This window comes from Pezoporus flaviventris, unplaced genomic scaffold, assembly GCF_033815535.1.
Source record: "Pezoporus flaviventris isolate CSIRO_AGI_PZ_B2104156 unplaced genomic scaffold, CSIRO_AGI_Pfla_v1 ptg000002l, whole genome shotgun sequence".
Taxonomy (NCBI): Eukaryota; Metazoa; Chordata; class Aves; order Psittaciformes; family Psittacidae; genus Pezoporus; species Pezoporus flaviventris.
Genome location: NW_026892550.1, coordinates 59,368,432 through 59,387,012, shown reverse-complemented (window position 1 = coordinate 59,387,012; position 18,581 = coordinate 59,368,432). Strand labels below are relative to the sequence as shown.

At 44.3% G+C, this 18,581-nt stretch overlaps 1 long non-coding RNA gene across 1 annotated transcript in view; it reads right to left on the bottom strand.

Moving 5' to 3' along the window:
- The window catches only part of LOC133275556 (uncharacterized), a 231,645-nt gene that overhangs the window by 7,051 nt on the left and 206,013 nt on the right, over positions 1-18,581 (bottom strand). The window lies entirely within an intron of this gene.

Sequence of the window (18,581 nt, the reverse complement as noted above, 5' to 3'; positions counted from 1 at the left end):
AAATGAGTAAACACCAAGATAAAAATGTAATCGTACTAATACAGCAAATTGGATTCAGGTCCTCATTGAACAATCCTGTTTCATTTCAGCAATTTTATTATCACTGTTCCTGGAACAAATTACTTTATTAAACAGAAAGGGCTTTTGTAAAAGAATTTCTTCTTGTGGGCAATATCATGAAGCTCTATAACACAAAACCAGCAATTACACTTGTCAGGGGATTTCTTTAAGCAATTCAGCTAATGGCTTGTGACAGGTAAGACTTGAAATGTTCATTCAAGCCTTCCTTCTACTATATAGACATATTTTGTCAGCACGAAAAAAGGCACTTTTAGTGAAATGAATGCTTTGGGCAGTTGGTTTGGTTGAAATTCTGCAGAAAGCGAGAAGGCTTGGAGTAGGCCAATGTACAGGACAAGGGGACTGGGCAGGACTCCTGGATTAAGTGAGGAATAAGGTTTGATGACAGTTACACAGTAATGGGGTCACAAACACCTGAAGAAATCAAGACTAACACCATTTCTGAGGAAACTAGAAGAGAAAGAATTGCTTTGCTGCAGCATCAATCTAAGTAATAAGCCAAGGCAGTCTCCATGCTTCCACAAGAAGATGAAAGGGAAACCTGGATTTAGAAGATATTTCCAAAGACAAGCTATCAGGCTCACTGTAGATGTAGCTGGATGACCTTTAATAGCCAGTGTTTCTGTACCATTTATTATGCATAAGCAGAGCGGCTGGAAAACTGCTGTCGTGACCAAGCATACTTTGACAAAGGGCTGCAGGATCTATGGAAGACAAGTGTCCTACAAACAAACCCACCCAAAAGCTATTTTAATCAGTATTAGAGGCTTAAAAGGAGTGTTAAGATATAGCCAAATGGCCAAGCAACACTGAAACCTGTAGGCACTGAGGCCTACCATTGCCAAAGCTGATACCTCTGAGAAGTCAGAGCCAGGGTGTCCCACTTGTATGATGGCTTTGACTGTCAGTCAACAATGCTGTTGGTTGGTCGTGCTGAGACCTTAGATATAATTTCCCTCTATTCTGCAATTACCCTCCTCCTCTTGCATTATCCTCCATGCTTCTGGAAAAGGGTCAGACATAATTTCACTCTATCATTATGCAGAATGTGTAAAAACCAGAAAATCTTAAATTACAGGAAAATTATGCCACCAGAAGTAAAAAAAAATAACAACCAACCCATTCCCAGTCTTGGGCATCTCTTCTACCTCAGGGTTAACACAAGAACACAGGGGCTCACAGATGGCCAGCTGACAAGGCAATGTGACTATTTCAAACACTTCATCTTTGTTGTGCTTCACTCCAATTTTTTCTCTCGCGTATGTCATGAAGTCAAAAGTCCAGGAGAGTTAATATAAATCCTTACATTCTCATTCCCCATGTACACGACTATTTGGAATAAATAGCTGGGGCTCCCAAGGACTGATGAGGAGCTCAGCTTGGAGATCTGTGCACAGCTCCATTCAGCCCTAGCGTCCTCCATCTATTCTTAAGCCCTCTAATTCCAAAAGCAAACTTTTTTTTTCTTTTAAGGTCACCTCACCCCCCACCTCACACACACACAGAGTTCTTCAAAAAGGGAGGCCTGCACTGGCCCTGTTTACTTAGAGCACAAACATATTCAAGCCAGCGATGTCAGATTAAAGGAAGAAAGGGGAGAGAAATCAAAGCCTCTAAACTGCACATAAAAGGCAATCGCTGGCAACCAATCTGTTCTACTTCCAACTCTTTGCACTTTATGAATAAAGGTCAAGCTGGTATTGGCACCCAAATGTTAATGTTCTTATAAGGGTTTAAGCTGCTTTAACAGCTGAATAAGTGAGAGTGATCCACAGGGCCACACCTAATCATGCCCTTACAGCAGGGAAGACCTCTGCTTCCCAGCACTGGCTGTCCACGGGGGCACAGGGAGCCCTACCAGAGCAAATTACTTACTGATTGCCTAAAGAAGACTTGAGGTTAACTAGTCCCTTCCTTGTTATTCTTCCATCTGCTCTGCCTGCTGACTGCTCTTTTACCTTCACCTCTTTTGTGCTTGTTTGGCTTGTCGGGCTTCCTTCTGGCTCTGTAGCTGTGGCTTTCAGGACGTGAACTGGTTGGTATACAGAAAAAGCACCCTCAGATACTTCCCACTTCTGACTTGCAAGGATTTAATCTGCCTTTCTTGTTTGGCTGGTTGGGTTTTCTTGTGTGTTTTGTTTGTTTGATTGGTTGGTTTTGTTTTGTTTTAAATGACACACCTCCTTTTAACCACCTTTTTTTTTTCCACTGATGGTTAACAAGGCACAATTGTCCATTCCTCTCTTCTACAGCAAAAGGTTTTGAGCTAACTGGCATTCAGACCTGATTCCCAGTTTTCTGTCAAAGTTAATGACACTTTCTTCTCTCTATTTATAAGGTAACACCGGTCTCACTTTTGCAGGCCTGCCCTAAGTGAACCAGAATTACCTAGCTCCCAAAACCAGCTATTAAATCCTCTCACCTAACTCTCCAGGCAGCAGCAGAGACCTAGCAGCTTCGTGTCCACATTTCCAAGTGAGCAGCACACTGAAAAAGCTTCAGAGTGGCTCAATACCAGCTCACTCCACCAGACAGAGGCCTCACCTGTCAAAAGAAAAGAGGTTTTACAGAAGAAAGAAAAAGTCAATATTTGGGATATGTTTTCATAAAGTCAGGACAAGTGCACTGCTAAATTAATTCATGTCTGGCATTTGCAAACAGTAACTTGATCTTTCAGCTGGTGCCCTTGCCAAGTCAAGCAGTTTTCAAAAATTAAATTTTTGTAAAGGTGAATTTAGTGCTAATGAAATTGAAAGACTGGTAGCAATAGCTCGCACAAGGTACCGGCCTGCCAGGCTCTGCAGGAGCTTCCCTTCTGCTGCTGACAGGGCATCTAGCTCCTGAGGTGTATAAAATTGGTTGCTCAAGTCCCAGGCCTCACCCCTCAGTCGATTGGGTTTGTTTTTTGAACACACAGCAAGAGAAACCCAGTCATCTAACAGGCTACTTAAGGCAAGCTTCCCAGCACTGAGCAAACCTACATAATAAGTTATTTAGAGTCACAGTGGAAAAGGAGTTACCAAATATGTCATTCTTTAACCTGGCACTTGGGGGTTTGACAGCTGGAGCTCTTGCCATCCGGTACAGCATTTTGCAATACTCTCTGAAACGGGATGGAGACAAAGTCCATTGGCAAGGGTTCAGTCAACATCCAAAAACTGACTTAGGAACTGCTAAGGTTCCATAGGGGTGCTTTTCTGAGGCTAAGCAAGTACATGAAGCCACCCCATTTACAGTGCTGCTCTCCTCCTCCTCCTGTGGTCCTGCTCAAGGCCAACCTTACCCAGGAACTGCCCAGTTTCAGCAGGCAACACCTCCAAGCCAAACCCTACAGATCCCAAACAAAACTCACCCCTCCTGGTGAGCAGTCTCTCCCTCTGGCAAACAGCCTCATGGCACATGAATTATTTTCTGTCAAGAGAGGATTAGGGAATATTATTTGAGACCAATTAACTGGCCAGACTCCCAGTGAAAGCTCAACTTTGCTGGTCAGGTCCCCCTTACTTCGGGGCGCTCTTGCATGCAGTCAGCACTGGGCTGTTAGAGTCACCCTACGCACCACCGCACATCTTTGCATGATTCGATTTGTTTCTAAGGCATTAGCTTTCCATAAAAGCTTATGTTCCCGATTCTTTATTTGCACATTTATAGTAAAGAAATCCTCAATCATCAGGAGTACCCTCCTCTTACCTCTTCCCCACACAAACTCAGCCAAGTCTCAGCGCCACTTGATATCTGTTGAACTTGTTTTCCACCTCATTAACTACAATTACCTATCCAGCAAGGGGATTAAAAACCAAGCTCCAACTTCTGGCTCCGGCAGAGACACAAAAAACAGCGCTATTTGCATATTCCCGCTGCCTTTTTGATACCGACTTTGCAGAGCCAGAGAGCGCAGTTGAAGGAGCGTGAGGAGGAAAGTGCAACTGCTAATGCTATTTGCATTCAGACCCCCTCCAGAAGTGGGGGTCACTGGGCTGCATTGAGCCGGGGGATCATCACCCCTCGTGTTTAAGGGTCTGTTTTCCTTCCCCCCGTTCCTCGCCGCAGCGCTTCCCAGGCTGTGCCTCCCCGGTGGTCCGTAGCCCCCCCCCCCCCCATCCTCCTCGGGCCGCGGGGAGGGGCGGCGGGGCGAGACCCCCGCCCAAGGCAGCGCTAGGGCTGCGGCCAGGACGGCTCCCGAACGAGGTCCAGCTCTAGCATTTCCATTTTAAAACCCCAAGTTGGTTAAACACCCCCAGCCCACTCCTCCCTCTCCGCCTCCCCACCCCGGCGTTAAGAAATGCAAATGTGGCCAATCCTATTTTATGTTAAAAAGCGAAGAAACATTTCAATGTATTCTTGTCTTGTATGACTGGCTAAGAGCCTCTAAATCCCCACCATTTACCAAATTAAACTAATTGAAAGAGCTTCCAAAAGCCACATCTGTAGGCTGACGTCTGTCCCTGCCTTTCGCTTTAGGCTGGGGGAAACTGTTCTCCATCCCATTGATCCCTGAATAGTCACGCCTGTCAGGAAGCCACATCAACCATTATCATTCTAATTTTACTGCCTTTCTTGGTCCCTAATCTAATTTGCAATGATGCTTAAGCATTTCGCAAGGCCATAGCACTTTCTTCAGAATTTCAACAAGAGCATTAAACCCCCAATTTACATTAATGAAGTGCACATTTAATTAGGGGAGAGGGTAAATGGAGGGCTCTTCAAGAGCAGTTTGTGTGATATGATAGGCACTTGAAAAACGAAGATGTACCTGATAAAAGACTCTCGGTGCAGCCTTCCTGCCTTTCATTTCTCAGCTTCCTTCCCTTCCTGCCCTAAAACCACCGACACCAAGTCCAAGAGAACTGGGTCGTGCAACACCCCGAGACCAGAGGGTCGAGGAGGTGGGGGTGCACCTCCTACAGCTGGGAAGCTCTGGTCTCAGGGGCCAACTGAGTTCCAGGCCCCACCCTGCACAAACTTGCATGGAATATGCATCCAGTCGACACTGTACTTCCACACATTCAAGGCCATACACTTGCATGCTCAAAATGGTTGCAAGCAGCCCTTTCTAGCTAAGTTTTGTCTCCTCAAGGGCATCCAAACATATGCACAGATACAGACCTGAGTTTCTGGGGGCAGAGGCTACAGGTTTTCCTATCGTTCAACAAAACCAGACTCCAACTGGAGCTCAGGCTCCATGTGCTACCAAAGCACTGCTCATCCAGGCATCACTCAGAAAAGGGAACAGAGGATAGGTTACAGTGATTAAAGATCGATTCAGTACATGTATACCTGCAATTTTCTGCTGCTATACTCCTGTCCTGCTATACCTTTGAGTGGCAGAGAACTCAGATCTCCTTCTGAGCCTTCTTTTCTGAAACCAAGGTGAAGTGGTGAAGCACCAGTTGGATTTGCCTGTAAGATGCTTAGCTGTTCATCCCTCCCCTCAGCAGCTCATCAGGCACTCCTTCAAATCAGCCCCTATTTGTGGGAGCTGGCAAGTTCCCATGCCTCCCCTCTGAGCAACCCCGTGTGCTCAATCCAGTGGCACAGGGACTTCCCCGAGGTCCAAGCCCCTGCTCTGGGAACATCTCCCTTGCTTCTCCTACTGCTGCAGGGAAGCTAGCTCATGCCTCCCACAGTGAAGCACAACGGGAGACGTGGGATCCAACTTGTATCTGTGTCATCACATTCAGCACCTCAGTGTCAGTGTAAGCACAAGAGTAGCTAATGCAGAAACACAGCCACCAAAAAGAAGTGAGATGGAAGCAGCCTCTGTGCTGGGGTGAAGGTCAGCAAGAATTAAATACTCGAATACCTCCTTAACTAAAAGTGTGAAGCAGTTTCATATAAAACAGTTTCTTAGAGAAGGCTTATGTGAAATTTTCTTCGAATCAAGAACTGTTCTCTGAAAGCCTTATCAAGACTGCAAAATGCGACAAAGAGGGGCAGCAAAGGCCGTGTGTGTAGAATGGAAAAGGACCATGTGAAATCTGTTACAGGAGATAATACAGAATGTATCATAAAATAATCCCTGTGCCTCTGACAGGACTATTGTAAAAGAACCAGCAGGAGGGAAAATGTAAAAGAGCACACACAGACAGATGCATTACTGTACAAGTGGAGGAATCTGAGAAGTAAAATAAAGGAAGTGATTTAGAAATAAGTAAGTAGCTGACAGAGTGAGAGCAGAGTGATTTCTAGCAGCCGCGCAGCAGGAGATGAGCCTGAAGAAGGCGAGGATGAGGGTGAGGGTGAAGAGGTTAAGCGGCAGAGAATGAAGACATGAGAGAAATGCGAGAGCAATGCCTCACAGTTACACAAAGATTGTTATGTCAGCTGAGATACTTTGGGGAGCTATATTTTAGCAGCAATAGCAATATGAACAAATATATTAACGGTACAGACGACTGCCAGAAACTTTCCTACTAAATTATACACCTTTCCCCTGATGTTTTTCTCTCCAACATACAGTCATCTCCCCTTCAAATTCAATGTTGTGATGTTTCAATTTGGATTATCCTCTTGACTGAAGGCAGACTCAAGTGACACGGGTCTGCCGCTACAGACAAGACCTTATGCTTAAATGCTTCCCTAGCAAATCAGGATTTGGTTCATGTGCTTCTGGTGTTGCTTTTGTAAATTAGAATGGAGGAGTTGGTTCTTGTTTCCAAGAGCTTATTGTAAGCACAGTTCTAGAGTGAGGGTCATTCAAACCCTCCCCTGGTTTGTTGACATTGGCATTGTTTCTGCTGTGTTACTAATACAAGAGGGACCACAACAGGTAATAAGATTCCCCTGCTTGCCGAGTTGTTATAAAAACCAGAAGACATGTGACATGGATACAATGTATGTGGATAATCCAAATGAAACTGAGACCTGGTGCTGCAGTTACCCTTTTTCTTAGGGTGTTTCTGCTTTACTATGCCCAGGCATCCTCCCTCTGTCGGTACTGGAAGGGAGTATCTGGGTTTGGGCTGCCTGGCCTGACAGCACTGCAAATGAACCCTTCTCAGTCACCCCATAAAAATGCTCCTGTCTGACCTCTGGAGCAACCAGTGATGCAGACTGCAGCAGCAAAGGTACTCATCTCAGGTCCTCATTTCTCACAGCTGGGATGTAAAACAGGGCTAAGCATCACTGCCAGTAAGTGTCACTGTCACTGCTATTCTGTGACCTGGAGGCAGACTACTGTTGCATGCCACGGGTGAGCGCTTAGAGTCTGCCAGCACCCTTCAGCACAGAATCTGTGTGGTATCAATTGCCCCTGCTGGCACCATACTGACCAACTGAGCAGCCCTGGAAGAGCCACGAGGAGTGGCTAGGACCCAGCCCTGCCAAGGTCTTTGTTGACTGTGTTCTTATTGCTTGCCATTGGAAACTTGCCTTTTTGGGTACCTTGTGGGGAATTTTTGGCCCAGGAGTTGGCAGAGTTTCTGCTTTACAAAGGACCATGCTACTCGGCCATGCCACCATCCATCTGTGCATACAATGTGCTGCATGTGGGTGGAGACTGGAGATTTAATATTGCTGGAAAGCAAAGATACTAGAGTGGCTTCTCCCCCCTCCCCCCCCCATTAATTTGGGATTCCTTTTTTTTCCCAAAAATGGGAGCACAAGATACAACAATGTAAAAAACATGGAGCCTTTTTTCACTCTATTTTCTCCAGACAGTTTGGAGGGGGATTTTTTTTCAGTTCACAGCAGAGGAATTTGGCCCAATTTCCTAGTAAACAAAATGCTGGATTGAAAGCATGTTTGTGTCTCCACTCACAAGTAGCACATGAGCAGCAGGATCATAGGGCTGATGTAGTATGGAATCCCATTTCTAAATAGAAGAGTAGCATCCAACAACGCTGTTGAAGCCCAGATAAACCCCAAACCATTAAGGTGGAATCAAGCAAGTTAACACAAGAGCAAGAATACAAAAGCAGTAATGAAAATAATGGATTGCTTATAAAAAGTCAGAATCTGGGAAACTGTTCACTGTTTAAGCATGCCTTTTACTCACTTGTTCACATAATATGTTAACAAACTCAAACCGTTCTTTTTTTTTGATGGCCATGTGAACTAGATCACATTGTAGACAGCAGCTGTGCTAATTCATCCATGCCAGCAGCCTGTCTGCTGAGGTGATAGCAAGCTCCCTTCAAAGACTCCTACAGCTGTGCTGGTTTTGCATAGGAACTTCAACAGAAGTCTCCCAAAAGGGAGAAGGAACTATTGGAGTTTCGTAGCCTCAAAAAAAGTCAAAAGAAATCTTCATCAAATAACTTCAAACACCTAATATGTCATGGTGCTATTTTCCACAGTGCATTTGCAAAGCATCTGGATGTTATATCAACATAAGAGTGCCCTTCCAGCATACCAGGAAGCTTTCTGAAGGCATAAGACCCTGTTGTGGTTCTAATTCCTCTGTCTCAAAACCACTGTGTCCAGTTTATATCAGTTTAGACTTATTTTTACCAAAATGCACTAGTATACCAGAGGACCACGAACAAGACATTCCTGATGCCTTAGTTTCCTTTTGGAAAACTTCTGGAAGAACAAAGTATGTGAGTTATCTAACATGATCAATTAGAGAAATTTACTTCAAAAATACTTTGTTTTTAAAAATGTCCACTCCCCGTGGCCTGTAAGACTGCAAGAGCTGCTCACCTCCAGTACTGCCATTATAGACTTTGCAGATCTGAAACCCTTCCTATAAATTTAGCTTGTGACCTGAGGTTAACAGAATACTTGAAACACCATTTCAGTAACCTGACAGTGCTGTTTCAGTGGCCTCAGGAGCAGGATGGGTTTCTGCAGATTACCGGAAGGCTCTTCAGGCTGTGCATTGTGCCAAAATCAGTGATCAATAAAATTGAACGTTTGTAGACTTCATAACATCAGGCATAATTCAAGCATTTCCCAATCAGGGAGCAGATGGAAAGTCCACTGATAGCATTTACCATGTTCTACTGACACTCAAACCAGTTCTGTGAAGAACTCTAGCCTGGAAACTGGAAGCAAAATAGTGCCAAAGGTCAGAGCGTGGTGTCTGCTAAGTAACCTATCTTTTCAGCATCTTAGTATTGTATACTTGGGAGTGATAGTCTAAACTCTTTGGCTCTCAGTCACCCCTGGAGATCCCCCTTTTTTCCCCCACTGAATTTGTGGAAGATTTATTGTCTTCTGAGTGCTTTATAACCAATGGATTAAGACCTCATTTGGAGAGCAGATCGGCTCTCTGCACTGTATTGCCACAAGCAGCGTAGGCAAGGACTATTACTCCTTCAGGGCCTGCCAGGCCCTGCACTCATTCTGCAGTCACTCATGACACCTCCACCTCAGGCAGCAGATCTGGATCACAAAGAGGCACTTGCATTTTTAGCATACCTTCTCTGTGGCTTCATGGTGGGTCACGGTGTTGTACATGTTTCATTGATTAAGAATAATAGTTTTGCCGTATGGCCCTTTCCACTTCTACAAAAGATACAGGGTCAGTTACCTTTCAGTGCCATCCAGCATTCAAAAATGTTCATAACAAAAGGGAAGGCAAAGTGGTTTCGGTCTGGAGGCTTTCCAGGGGCTGCAATGAGCTTTGAAGCAGATTCTTAGCGTAGCGGCTGTCCTGAATGTTGCTCCAATGCAATGATGCAAGAGAACGCAAGTGCTACTGAGAGCAGGACCACACCATCTGCAGAAAATCTCAGCCTGTTTTGTCTCAAAAGGTTCAGATCAAGATTCCCACCACTCTTTTGCAATTTATTTGCCCAGTGTTATGGAGGAATTAACTCTAACATGAATATCTGCCATGTAACATGGTGTAAGTGAATGTAGTGCCATGTAACTGTAAATAAGGCTCCACATGATACTGCCTGTCACTGGGTTGACTGAGGAAATGAGACATGTATAATCACCAGAGAGGTATTCTACACATTCAGTCATAAATAATTAAGACTAACCTGCCTTCTTCAGCCCACTGAAAGAAGATAATGTCATTTGGCTCAGGTTTAGGGAGTTTTCATTTCCCTTTGGTGTGGCTTCAAAAAACCTTATAAATACATCACACTGAAGCAATCACCTGAGGATAACTCCAGCAAACAAACTGATTCTTACATCCGTGTCTCCCAGGCAGGGACTGTAATTAGGATAACAATCTGTGTGACAAAAATTGATATAGTAATGAATACTAATTGCTCACTGAGAAGGATGTGGATCGGGAGACAAAGGGAGAGGGTGAATGAATTGGATCCTTTAGCCGTTCAGAGAGGGCAGTGGGAGGATAAGAGCAGAAACAGAAACACATTTAGGATTCAGTTCTCAAGGGAGGCTGTAACGGGTTTGTTAGCAGAAATGCACTCCCACTCGGCATGCTGCTGAAACCATACAAAAACTGGTGCACCTGCATTTTTCAGTGTACAGTTGTCTCTCCCAGTCACAGCCTCCTGATATGATATTCCTAATTCTACCATGCTGGAAAAAACATTTCAAGCCCTACACTGGCATTTCTGAGCATGCATCTGTTGCACACTCTCGAAATGCTGAAATCCCTGTAATGTAACATAGGTATTTGTGAATATTTTTCCGCAGCACAACTGGGAAATGTGACCTTTTCAGAGAGACACATTCCACCATGCTGCAGCCGGCCGAGAAATTCTAGCAATTCCAGGATATTACCATATTCATTTAAAACTGAATATTTGTGTAGGTAGCTATTTTTCCTTTCCCTTCTTTTCCATTCTTACGTGCATATACTCAGCTATCAACACACGTTTTTTTTTGCTTTTCTTTTTCCAACCTTCTTTTTCCAGACAATTCTAGATTACTACTGGTACAGCTTTACATGCACTCTAGGCTGTAAAACATTCACCACACCTTCAGGTGCCTGTAAACCTTAGGGTGAAAGGCAATAATGAATATCTTACTGAAGACTGCATATTCGATTTTTGCCTTTTGCTAAACTAAAGAACTTTTTTTCCATACAAGTGCTTGCCCTCACTAATAAATAAAAGACAGATGTCACGTGAACCTGTGGCCTTATCAGGAACCCTCTGGTGTCACTCTGAAGAGCTAAGGGGAGCAGATGAAATGGTTGATGTTTTTGTGGCCTCCCAAGAGGAAGAAAATAAGCCTGACTTGCCTGCAGAGCTGGATTTCACCTGATGATTTCTGCGTATTTCCTCCTGCTTCTGCTTTTTGTTTCCCTTGCCTCTTTTTATTTTGTATGTTTGTCTCTGCTACACGTTTCAAGTCTTGTTTTGTTTGGGTGCTATGTGTTAAGGAAAGCCAGGCTAATAACAGGACTGCATATTTGTCAATCGCAAACCCTTTCACTGAACAAAGCAACTGAAATATTAGAAGCAAATTAATGATAACATTCACTGTTAGATGTCAAAGCTGTGGCCATAATTATTATTTCATTTACCAAAAACCTAAAAAGTAGGAAAGGACAGATGTGACCTACACTTCATGCAGAGGATCAAGTGGTAGAAATTCGAATGCCATGCTCAATCAATTGGCAATTTTAGCTATACTGCAGCCCCTCCCTGACCCAAGGTTCCTATTTAAAATTTACATACTGCTTAAAATATTTCCCAGAGGTATGAGTTTTGATGTAGTCAGGTCCTTTCAGGAGGTAAGAATACACTACCACTACAGGATTTTTTCCTTATGGTGTCAGTGACTGAAATTCAGCTTTGAGCTTCTCCCATCAGAAACAAGTCCTCTTCCTTGATCCTGCTTCCTCCTACTTAACTCCACATGTTGACATGCATTTGGTCTATCAGGAGTTTCTCTTTGATGCTTCCACCGCTACATCTCCCAAATCCATGGTACCCACAAATTTTCCTAGTCTAAATATTCTGCTTGTCTGCATTAGTCTCTGCTAACACAATTCCTTCCCTAGTGTCGATTTCCTCACAGTGAAGCTGAGCCTCATTCTGTGCTGTACAAGTTGCAACTACTTAAAGCATGAGGATGAGTAATACTTCTATGTATATTCTGAGGCTAAACTGCTGATTGCTGCAGAGTCCTCAGATGTCATGGCGGCAGCTGAGAATGCCCAAAACAGAGGATACAGTCTAAAAACATGTGAAATATTTGCTCTTGAGGAAAGGTCACGGGTATTAACCAATTTGGGGAACAGTTTACCTTTCTTTCTTTCCAATTTCACTGTTTCTTTCATTTGCACTTGTTTAATATTGGATTCTCATTTCTCTGCATACGGCAATGCAAAAAATAAAGCAAACCCAAACCAACCTGATGAGTCTAAGCTGAGTTTTCAGGCTTCTTCACTCTTGATCTTGTCTTGGTATGGGACAATCTGCTTCCTGGAGCAGCTGCTTGTTAGCATTTACTAAGCATTTTAGACCAGATATAGGGAGCTCCAAGCAGCCTCACCATGTCTGCCAAGGCAGGTGAAATCTTAGCAGAGCAGAGTTGATATGCAAATCACACTCTTGCAGCTTTTGTCCCAGTAGGACAGTAATTAGCAGCATTTAAACCAAGCAAGCCCTATTTTATCACTTATAAGATACTACTTTTAGCCAGACACTTCATCAGCAACCAGGGAAATAATTATTTCATTCTATTCCAAAATCTACACTCCTCCTTTCCACTGCCTACCATACTCTGAACATGGTTCATTTGTTCCCTTTTGTTCTTACAGCCTTTGGCCAGAAAGGAAAAAAATATTCTATAATCTGATCAAGTAGGGTGTTCCAGTGAAAATCAAGCTCATGTGTTTTGTTCTGAAATACAGAATCAGCAGAGTTTGTTATATATTCATTTATGAGAACCCTAGCCTGGGAGCCAAGGGAGAAATAGTTGTCATTCAATGGCCTAGAAATAATCTGTGACAGAGAAATCATTTGCTCTGAGGTTATTTGAAATTTGCTGAGTGTTCACTGTTGAATTAGCAGATTTATCCACATTTCATATACAGAAAATAAGCCTGACAGAACCGTGAAGCCTCTGTCACAAGAACATCCCCAAACTGACTGGGAACGCTCTCCTAACCAAACCCTTCCTCTCCCTGTTCAGTGAAACACTACTTATTTCTAGGCTTCTACATTGTGTTTATTTAAATACCTAGATTTTAGAGCACAGACTTAGATTTCAACTTTTGGATGCATCTGGGGAAGAGAAGAGAAAAAGAACACAGAACACAGAGGGGCCTGGCAGTTTGGGTGGTATTAAAAAAAAGTATTCAGGCAGAGTGTAGTGAGAATAGTGGTTTGAAAATACAGCCCTGAAGGAAGAGTCTCCAGAGAAACAATGGCAAAGGAATAAATAAAAAGAAAGTTATAAATTCATCTATTTGCTCTTCCCTGACCCTTGCTTTTACTCCTCTTCACAGCAACTACCCTGGGAAAGGCACAATGCTTTCCCCTGTCACAATATTGAGAAAAATTGAAATGGGGAAGAAAGACCACCAGATGCTTTATTGTCTTAGGCGTTTCCACATAATTAGCTGGGAATAAAGGTCCTCTGCATGGTTTCATTGCATTGAATGAACTTGGATATTGCTACACAGTAGTGTGTTTTATGATTCATGCTCTGTTATCCAGTGGCTTTTTGAAAACTGCCAACTACTTTATCACTGACGGCCAAGCCTAGGCCTACAACTTAAAATGCAGCAATGCAAAGTTAACTGTGCATGACAGATGTCCATGAAATTGTTTAACACACGCACGCATGCACACACCACACACACACACACTCTCACAAAGCTGTCTCTTGCCCTCCTACTCTCTCATGCGTCTGTCACTGCGCAGTCAATGTCGCTTTTAAATATAAATAAAACCTGGGTACTGCAGAAGAAACTGTGAGTGCATGGTGAGGACCCCAGGTTGCTGCAGGAATCGTGTTCTGCCAGCAGACTTTGCAGAGAGGTTGTGAGAATAATGAAGCCAGCTCCTCTGAGTGTATTGGGAGGGGGACGAGTCCTCTCTTCTCCTTCTTATTTCCTTCTCCTCTCCCACACACTCTCTCCTCGCAGATATCCTGCAGATGGGAAGCTCGGGGGTGAGGTACCCCAAGATGTTGAGGTTCTTGCTGGGTTTTCAAAACCACCAGGGTTTTACCTAAGGAGCCCCACTTCCACAGGGGAGACTCACAAGGCACAATCTTCCCGCCACTGCACCTTGCACCGAATTGTCTACAAAATCTTCACGAGGTGTTCCTCCTCTGAGGAGAATAGAGGGTGGCCTCAGTGGAATTACTGCCCGTATAAACTGGGCCAAGAGAACCAAACTCTCTGAGAAGAACTAAGTTTTGGGCATAGAGAGAGGAATTCATACTGGCTTCATGCAGGAGCTGCCTGGTGCCTGGCATCCCCTCCTGGGATGCCAGGGTCCGGGGGTACGTGGGTCTGTCCCTGCTCCCCAGCCCGCTTGTCAAGCATGGTGGCATAAAGCGAGAGGGGAGTGAGTGTATCCCTCTCCTTTATCTTCCTTCCATGAACAGCTCTATTGATTGCCGTCGGGTTATTAGCATGGGAAGGTGGTACCCAGTGTGAATGCAAGTGACAGCAGCCAGCCAAAAGAAAGGAAACAGGGAATCAGTTCCCCTCAGAAGGAGAGGCAAGAAGTCCCCTGACCCTGCTTGGACTTACTTTGTATTCTGTGAGGGATGAGCCCTTTCCCGAAGGTTTACAGGCTGTTCTAACAGGCAGGAAATAAACCATGAGAAACCTTCCCAGCGCTCAGCAAATGGAGGCTGGGGTGACACAGGAGAGCACCAGATGAGTCTGTCACATCACAAAAAACACAAAAAATGAACATAAAAAAAACTCAAAACCCAAAACCAAACCAAAGATGTTTTTCTCTCCATTTTCTTATGTCTAAACAAACATGTAATTCACTCCTATTTGACTTCAAGGTATTTTGCAAGGGAAGCACTAATTCTGCTATAGGTAATATTGGGCCAGATTCTCTGCCATCAGCCAACCATACTTCTGTTTTCACAGAGGTGGTCCAGCTTCTTCTGCGCAGTGATTTGGGCTTGTCCCCCTGCCTTATGGACATTAAAAGTAGCATAAAGCTCAGTCTCCAGTAAACTATACCCAAGCTCAGATCGAAGATGATGGTCAGGATTCACAGTAGACCTTGGTGTAACTTCTGGAAAGGATTTCAGAATGGGAACCAAGAGGCTGGAGTGACAGGTGTCACTGATGCAATTTTCCTATGAGGTTTCTTTTTAATGGGTACTTTTTCCCCTCTGACACCCACTAGCAACTCAGACTCATGTGCAATTGTCCGAGTAACCAGTTTTACCTCTCACGCTTAGGGCTAAGTAATGCTTCTCTGATACAAGGGAGTGAAGATCCTTCAGAAATGCCAAGAAAATTTTCTGCTTTTGATCTTTACTAGGGATAAAAATGCCACAGCTCCCTGTCAAAGTTTGTGCCTCTTCAGCACACCATAAAGCAGCCCAGCGGGACGCCAATTAAGCGCTGTGGGATGCCGTGTGTGTTCCTGTATGTCTGTATGTCTGCATGCTTGCATGCCTGCCTGAGTGTGTGTGTGTGCGTGTGGCTGGTGGGTGGCCTGCTCAACATTTTGGTGGATGTTTCATTCCCACCCCTTTTACTACGACCCTGGTTAGGCCACTTTTATGCCAGTGACAGCTTCATGAAGCACAAAACATGGAGCAATACATGGCATGAAATTGGCAACAAAGCCGAGCAAAAGAAGGAACAATTCTCTGGCAGGATGTGATCACAATATGGCTGATTGGATCTGGAAGCAGATGCCAGCAGCGGGTATTGTCCCAGTGACTGAAAAGACATGACCCCTGAGGTACAGAAGACAACGAGGCCCTCCTTATGAACCACAGGGGGAGGGGAGAAGAGGTGAAACCAATGAATAAATCAGGCGATGGAAGCAGGGGAGAAAAGAAAATGCTAAAGAGGACTTTTATGGGGGACAGGGGCAGCTCAATATGCAAGAGCGTTGCCTCCCCAGCTAGCTGAACACTTGCTCAGACAATGGCTTTTTAACAGATGGGAGCCCTGCTGAAAGGGGCCAAGTTTTGTGCAGTTGAGAATCCCTGTTTGTTTAGTCTGCTGCTCAGGCAGGTGTCTGCAGAAAGGCAATCCAGCAGGTTAAGTGTCTCAGGGGCGGTTTAAGACAGGCAAGCCAGCATATCTACGATGGCTGGTTTTATTGGCAGGGGACTGATCTTGTTAGAGTTATTTGTGAAGCCCTGGGGAAGGAGAGAGAAAAAGAGACCTCTTCTCCTTTCCTTCTAAGGACAGATTTTCTCAGTCTGGGCAATCAGGCCCTGGTAATAAACTCTACCAGTAGGGATGCTTCATGTCATAGGTACGAACAGAGCATGAAACATCACAGCTTACATTGTCACAATTCTGTGCTCCTACACACATTTGTTCTTTTCCTCCTTTCCTACAGTACATTTGAAAACCCAGCTGCTTACACTACAGTTTTCTGGATGGGCTTCTTCATCTGTTTTGGCATTTACTAGAGATCATTGAAATTCGACTCACATGGCTCCTGACCTCAGTGATGTGCAATTCTCCTCTGCAGTAACAGAGATGCTGCCATTCTCCTCAGTTAAGGATGACATCCAGCTAAGAAGACTGGTGGGGTTGATTTTTCCCTAGTCACATAAGCACATAGACACCAAATGCCACATACAGGATTGGGAGACCCCAGAAAGTAAGCGCGGTGGGTGTGTGCTGGACTAGTCCGGAGGAGGTGAAAGCCTCACTACTCACTGGATACTTGCTTCCAGACTGGGCAAGAAAATGCTCACTGTGAGAAGGCCAGTGCCAGAGGATGCTTCTCTGAGGACGTCTCCAGAGCAGGATTACAGCCCTAAGCAAACCAGCAAGTGGCAGCAGGTACAGCTTCTCCTTGCAATGTGAGAAATGGCACTAGTTGTAAAATCTTGACCTGTGCCTGGTGTGAGCTGACAGCGCAGCGAGCTGGCTGCTTGAACAACCAACATGCCTTTCTCCCTGCCCATAAACAGCCTCTGATAATGTCAGCCCCCCTGTCTTTCACAGAAGAAACTGCCCTCTGTTGAACCATAAAGTGTTTGGTGATACACTCACCAGCATCCAATCTGGGAAAGGTTTTTGCATGGCCCTATTCAAAATGGCAAGCTTATCACAATGTGGATCATGCAAGGAACACAAAGCATGGGGAGAAGGTAAGAGAAGGAAATGGAAGGGAAATATACACTACACCAGGTCTGAGTGGCAATGGGAGTGTCACCTCCCCTCATGCTAGATCATGGCAATCATGATAGCCCTGAATCTCAAACAACTCAATGAAAAGATAAAGAGACACCCACATGGGTTGGATATAGTCTCATTTGGTCTCAAAGCAGTGCAGCTGTGTTCTGGACAGACCCAGTTCTTGGCCCATGTTGTGGTGTACCTGGTGCAGTTGCAGAGCTGCGCAAGGCAGGCATGCAACATCAAATGCAATATCCACCTTTAACTCCTACCTGTGCTATTGACTTGCTAAGTGGTTTCAGAAAGGAACATGACTTCTCTGTGCTCACCCTCCCCTCTGCCTTCTATATCCTTTCTCTTCTTAAAATACACTGAGAGTCATTCTTGGTAAGCGTATGGATTCTATATGCTCATATATTCTTAGCATATATTCTAAGAAAGACTATTTCTAGCTATTCTTCCTCTCAGGAGTGTGGGTCAGCAGAATTTCCTATGCCGTTTCACCTCGTTTGCTCTGAAACCTCCCTGTAGTCATGATTCACATTGGGAACAAAAACGTCACCTTATTTCTACTTAAGAAGCCCACGAGAGGATAAACAAGGATCGTTACTTTCAAGGGCTGGAGGCAGCACAATGTTTCCATGACTAAATCAGTGCCTTTCTGCCTTAGGCTCCTCTCCCAGTCTCTCTTCTACCTCCAGATCTGTTTTGAAAAGAGGGAGGCCAAATCTTGTTTCCCATATATACTGGATTGCTGTGTGACTAGTGACTACTGAGCCCACCCACAGGAGATCTGCAAAAAACCCCACAAAAGCAGAACTCAGTATATCGCAAGTTTACTCTCACCCTTTCTACTTTTCTTTAAAAAAAACCCCAATCTTTCGCTGGTTGGATTGGGTTAAACAGCACAAAATAGTAACCTCCACACACAGCTGCACATGCAGTTGCATCTTTGATACCTACTTTCTGTCATAAAAAACTTCAGTCTTGAACTAGCAACAGATACAAAGGTTTTTCTAGTTACTTTCCAGTTTGCAAAGCCTCAATATTTTTGGTACAAAGTTGAATATTTTTCTTCAAAGCACCTAAAGACAATGCTAATGCTTTCTGAATTTGCCTCTTCCCATTTAGTTATCTTGGTACTATTCATTTTTAGAGGCTTAAAGTAGGGTTTATGCGGCATTAGTATTCATAGGCACTGCCTAATTTACTCTTATGTTCGGGTACGTAAGTGGGGGTTTTCAGATGAAACAGAGGGGATTAGATCTAGATCACTTGCTCTGAAGAAAAGTTGTAACATGCTCCAACTTTCTGCTCTTTTCAACAC